Raw genomic sequence first — 6,262 nt, 5'->3', positions numbered from 1 at the left:
GGTACGCGTACTTCGTACAAATAACTACTCCAGTGGCTAGCTCCTATAAACCCAACACACGCTCGCTCACTCATATCTCTTGCACCCTTACCTTTTATTGTATTCTTCGAAACGTGAAGAACCTAACACGGTACTTTTCGAAAGAAAGCGATGACTGAACGGGGATCCCTTTGACGTCGGTTTTGCAGCATTCCGTAGTAACAACAACAAAAAACTGGCCACAAATTCTTTCCAATTCAATATTCGCTATTTATTTGAACACCTATCACCAGAGGTGTGGACTCGAGTCATGTGACTTGGACTCGAGTCAGACTCGAGTCATGAATTTGATGACTTCAGACTCGACTTGGACTTGCATAACAATGACTTTGTCCCACCTCTGCCTATCACAAGACTCGCTTTGAATGCGTTGTTGCCAGTGGAGGTGCGTCGTGTGTGCGGGCACTGCTGACGTAGGTTATATTGAGTCACCTGTAGACGCCATTCATATAAGGCGGGTACAAAGTTCATTGTGCAATAGATCAGTGTGTCCTTATTTACATTTGTGTATCACATTCATTTCACTGTACTCTGTTAACTCGTCACAAAACCAAACCCAACTCAATGTCGCATTCATTGTGTTTATAACGACACCTGTTGCTTTACCTGATGGTAGTAATTTGAAAATGAACATTCAAAGCCACTAGTTACCTCTGAACACAAAGTCTTACCTCTGAAGACCTTTAAAGACAAAGTCTTCATAGGTAACTGTTCAATACCTGGGATAATTATTCATCAGTCTGTTAGGCTATGCGCTCACCTGTGGTATAGCTGTTTAGTTACCTGGCTTGGTAGCTCAGCAATTTGGGGTATTACTACGGAGCCAAGATTTTAAGTAAAGTGCTGTAAGTCAAATTATCTTTACAGCACCAAGAAGACGGAGTGCAAAGATATCGGTGTATCCCTCGCATTTAAAACGAGGTGCAGTTATTTAGTGAACGCATTCGTTGAGGTGGGAGACCAAGGGATGAGACGTGATGGTATGACACGCAACATCACGTAAAGACACAAAACCAGACACAAAGCTGCGATCGCAACATACCAGGCAGATACAATACCATATACAGTCAATCACAATGCCAGACAAAATAATGACAACAATAGTAATTGTATGTATGTAGAACTTCTTTCGCACCATACGGAGCCAACCGCGTTAATCGGAGGTGTAGTTAATGATTTAGTACATTTACACAATTACACACGCGGGAACGCTTTATTAGGATGAGCAGAGACACAAAGCCACATAGACACAAACATCAGAAAAGCAGACAACAACACTTAACATGCCGATACACCGCAAGGCAGACACAATGTGACACACTGGAATATAAATACCGCATTGGTTTTTCATTCACAGGAGCGAAAAAACAAACTTAGTCGCTTTGCTATGGTTGGCTTTTTATTATGAGTATTCTTCGTATGAAGTGAGGAACGTTCCGTTCCTTGAAACAAAATAAAAAAAAACTCAACACATTTGTCAATAACAATGGCCTTAAAATAAATATATAACAGGCGACGTTTCATGCAATGGCCCTTCTTCATAGCACTCATTATGTGACATAAACACGGGCCCATTGCCCAAACGTCACCTATTATGTCCTTTTAGTTTCTCCTTTTAAAGCCGCAGCGTTATTGACGAACGCGTGGAGTGTTTTTTTCTATTGTTTGTTAACGCACGTGCTTGTGCACCAATGGCAGAGCAGCGGCAGCATCACCAGATCTATTAGTTCCTTAACACTTCAAAGGCTTCACTTGAAGAGCCGAGTCCATTGAATGCACCGTGATGCCGTGCTTTCCATATAACAGATGGTTTTACTGGTAGGAACCACCTGGTTCCACCAGCCCACAGGAAATTATTGTGTCCGTCCGTCCGTCGTGCATCCAAAAATGGGAGGGGTCGGGCTGGGTGGAGAGGGGTGGGTGGGGAGGGACTGGGTGGGGAGAGTGGGGCTGGGTGGGGGGTGGGAGGGGTGGGGCTGGGTGGGGAGGGGCTGGTCACCCCGTGGTGCCCTTATAAAACTCAACGTTTAACCTACTCACGCCGGCTTGTGCCCGCCCTCACAGTCGGGCACATTTGCGGAATACACCACGCCACCGTTGACCCTGGCCATTGACCGAGCAACCCAACGTTCCTACCAGCTCCCTCCGCAGGAATGTGTTTTTATGGGTTAGATTGCGTAAATATCAACATGTCGTTAAACCCACGTGGTGTGTTTACTCTCCAACACACAACAGGGTGTAATATGGGACCTTTCTTGCCAATATCGAAATATAACAATAGGTTTGACTCTTTGGCAAAAAAACAGGTCAGTTTAACACGGAGGCTTTCGCGAACAATATCATCCATAACACAGGTTTGTTTTTGGGTTAGATCGCGTAAAGATATAAATGTGTCGTTAAACCCGCCACCACCCGACACAGCCAACTAGTAAGGGTTGTCGCGTAAACAGAACGTGGCCAATTCGTCATGAGTACAGCACGTTGTGTCTACGTGACAACCCTCACTAATTGGCTGTGTTGGGTGGTGGCGGGTTTAACGACACATTTATATATTTACGTGATCTAACCCAAGAAAAGCACTCTAATGGATAATATTGATCGAGAGACCATCCTTTACTGCGTGTTAAACTCATTCCGTACTTTGGTTTATTTCCTCCACGGTAGTTTGTTGATGAGAAGAGTCAGCGACTGAATGGAACGCATCACGGTGCAGCTAAATTCTCATGTCCTGTGTCCTAAAGGCCTCGACGCTACCGAATACAAGGAATGGACATCATATTTAAAAAATCCTTTTCACAAAAAACATTTTGTTGGAAGGACATGCAGTGCAGTTAAAAGCATTCTATTCTATTTATAATTGATATATTTTCTGTCCAACAGATTTTCCGAAGAAATGTTTCGCAAGTAAAACTTGAGCAATATAGACGAACAAATAGCTCACCCAGCTACTGAGAATAAAATGTTAAACAAACAACAATACACAACAGCGAGTACTGACACAGAATGTCAGACGCATACAATTAGAGGGGCAGACACACAGCGTTGTTGTCACGTTCTGACTCGCCCCTAATGGACATCTGTGAAAAAATAACTTTTATTGCTAATCGGATTCCAACACTATACATAAAGATTCTGATTCTGACAACCCGTTGACATGGACCTGAACACAGACCACACAAACATTGTACTCTTAGGTTCTTTCGATCAAGTCACGTAGGTAAAAATAATAAAATAGAATAACAATAATAAATGAAAATAACTAAATTAAAGCACGACGTTTCGGAAGCAACACAGGTGCAACTGCTCCATTTCTTGCAGTCACGAAATCTTCAAATCTAGAACACAAACATTGGTTTCACACACAGCAGCGATGCAACACCAAAGGTAAACATTCCCCAGGTGGTCGCCTTGTCGAGGCTGTTGAGGCAAGTGCGATTCGTGAGCAATCGTGAAGGCCAGAAGGGCGAGTGAGGGCGAGTGAGGCGTGGTTAGCAACCACCTCTGTCACCCCCCCCCCCTCTGGTGATGTTTGCACACCGAACTATAATTCTAGCTATATCCTGTCACTTGGCGAAAGTTATATATCTGAATTATATTTTACTTTGAAGTGCAATTTTTGTTGTTGTTAGGGCTTATACATATTGTACCGTATTAATGTATTGTTAAATGTTGCCTACATTTGTTCAGTTGTGTTCTAAAATTGTTTTAGACGCAACCCATGTCGTCCATACAAAAGAGGTGACGATGTTTCACTCACGTCAATGGGATTAGGGGCCGTCCATAAATGACGTCACGCGATTTTTGACCCTTTCGTCTCAAAAAGTCAGACCCCCCCTCAAATATGACGTCACAAAGCTCTGCCACCCCCCCCCCCAAAATAAAAAATGCTTCAAATCGCTTTAAACTATTGTCGTTGTAGTGCGTATTTAATGTGGCGCTGCACTCTGATGTTGTAGGAGAAAACATTAAAGTCGATTCAATTAAGTAGAACGTGTTGTCTATATTTATTTAATGTTGCGCATTTTGATGTCACGTCACATTTCTCAACCCCACCCCCCCTCATTCACACATCGTCACAAATGTCTGACCCCCCCCCCTCCCGAGATGCGTGACGTCATTTATGGACGGCCCCTTAGTTCATCTCCGGTGGTGAGATGTTATCATCCTCGCATGCTCTGCAGAAGGTCAGGGATGTGATCCCGACCCTGGCGCCAGTCTAGTTGAAGTTCGCATGTTCTCCCCGTGGTCGCGTGGATTTTTTTATTCGGGTCCTCTGCTTTTTTCCCCTCCACACTTAGAAACATGCATTTAGACTATTTAGATTATTTTGCTGCCTTAAATGTTCAAATCATGGGCTACTTTGTTGAGCTATCATTTGAGGCCAGGTCGATTTTGAAAAAGAAGTTTAATACATCAGTGGAATTTTCCTGGTAGGATGGAGATGGTTTAGTTTTATTCGTATGTGGTTGGGTGATTTGTTCACCTTTCTTGTACTTTACACTCCTATTCATGATTTTTATACTGGGTGCCGTTGTCACGACTGACATCTGTGAAAAAGAGTGGATTCCTCCAGTCTAAATACATATCCAGATTCTGAAATAAAGGATACAACTCATTTCATGCCGAGCCAACCTAGGGGGAGGCCCTAACCAGTTCAGATTATCACTCACCACTTACGTTGGCTACGGCCGAGAATCAGACTGCAGTGCGTCTCCTCGCTGATATAAAAAAAAAACAGCGGTGGCTTAACTGGCAAAAAGGTCCCATACATGTAACTGCTCAATCCGATTTATTACACTGGTCAACACACTTTTTCTGGCGTAAGGTATTCCAACGGTTTTAGGGTAATTTTGGGGTGCTGATTCCAAATCTGGCATCAGTTTTTGTCTATCACATCAGGTTTTTGAGATATCAAATATTGCATTTTCAATAAAAAACTGCAAAAGAAAAATATTAAATAGATGTGGATATCTACATAAAATGATATTATAAACACACTATCCTAAAAATACAACACCATATTTTATCACTAAAGCGGTCACTGACTCGCAACAACTTGCAATCATAAGTGACAGAGTTAATTTCGGTTAAATCAATGAAAATGGGGTATGCCGATAGCATACAATGAGATGTGATAGAGCAAATCTGAGATCAGATTTGGAATCAGCACATTGAAATTAGTCTAAAGCAGCTGCAAAAGTCCAGGCCAGAAATTGTTGTTGTTGTTGTTGACCAGTGTTAATATTCTGATACTTTGCATCGCCTTTGTACTGTCCTGTGGTCCTAACACTGGTGGGACGAGGCCATAAAGAAGGCCGTATCTGGTGTAGGCCAATCAGTGCCAAAGACAGTGCGTGGTATTATCAGAGCATGCTTGTTTGCACGATTTGACACAAGTATCTGGGGTTAATGCAGATTCGGCATTTAGTGTTTGAACATCTTAACACCTGTATACTAATAGGGGTTTCCCCTTTTTTCTGGCAACAAAACTGAAACCCTATTAGTATATTTTGGTACTGGCAAAGGAGGTCCCATGATGTAGCTGCTCACCCCGAGCTCTCATTACTCTGGTAGTGCGTTGTCTTTGAACTGTGCGCCTTTTGGCGTCATCTGGTCGAACACCATGAGACGAGGCTCCAAAGAAAGCTGTCTCTGGTGTGGACCAATCAGTTTCGAAGACAATGCATAAATTATCAGAGTATTGTTTTTTGTTTGCATTTGACTGCAAGTATTGTGGTTAATGTAAGCATGATTCCTTGCAAAAGGTGTCCGTTTTGTTGCCAGAAAAAAGGGGGAAAACCCTATTAGTATATTTTGGTATTGGCAAAGGAGGTCCCATGATCTTAACACCTGCTTTATTGGCAGTCGGGGCTGCTGCCATCTGGAGCGTTCCGTCGTCGTTGTGATCTTCAAGCTATGGGTCTCGCAGCATGTTGGCTGTCCCGAGCCAGTGTGTGGTTATCCCCTAAGGCTGTGAAGGCCCGAATAAAAGAAAGTACCTCCTACTAGTGTCTGTGAATTAGCACACTACACGTGTATTCATGTCAACATGAGGGCTTCCCCCACACTGTGTGGATCGTGGGGGATTGTTTTGACCATACTTGACCATGCCGGTCAGTTTTGGTTGGTAAAGGCGGAGGACAGACACGTGAGAATGGAATGGCAGTGCAACAAAGCATGTTGCTGAACGTTGTGCTGCCCATAATGTACACGGGCTAAAACG

The sequence above is a fragment of the Lethenteron reissneri genome, chromosome 10 (assembly GCF_015708825.2).
Source record: "Lethenteron reissneri isolate LAM-NWPU_2019-01 chromosome 10, ASM1570882v1, whole genome shotgun sequence".
Taxonomy (NCBI): Eukaryota; Metazoa; Chordata; class Hyperoartia; order Petromyzontiformes; family Petromyzontidae; genus Lethenteron; species Lethenteron reissneri.
Note: the sequence above shows the minus strand (reverse complement) of the source record.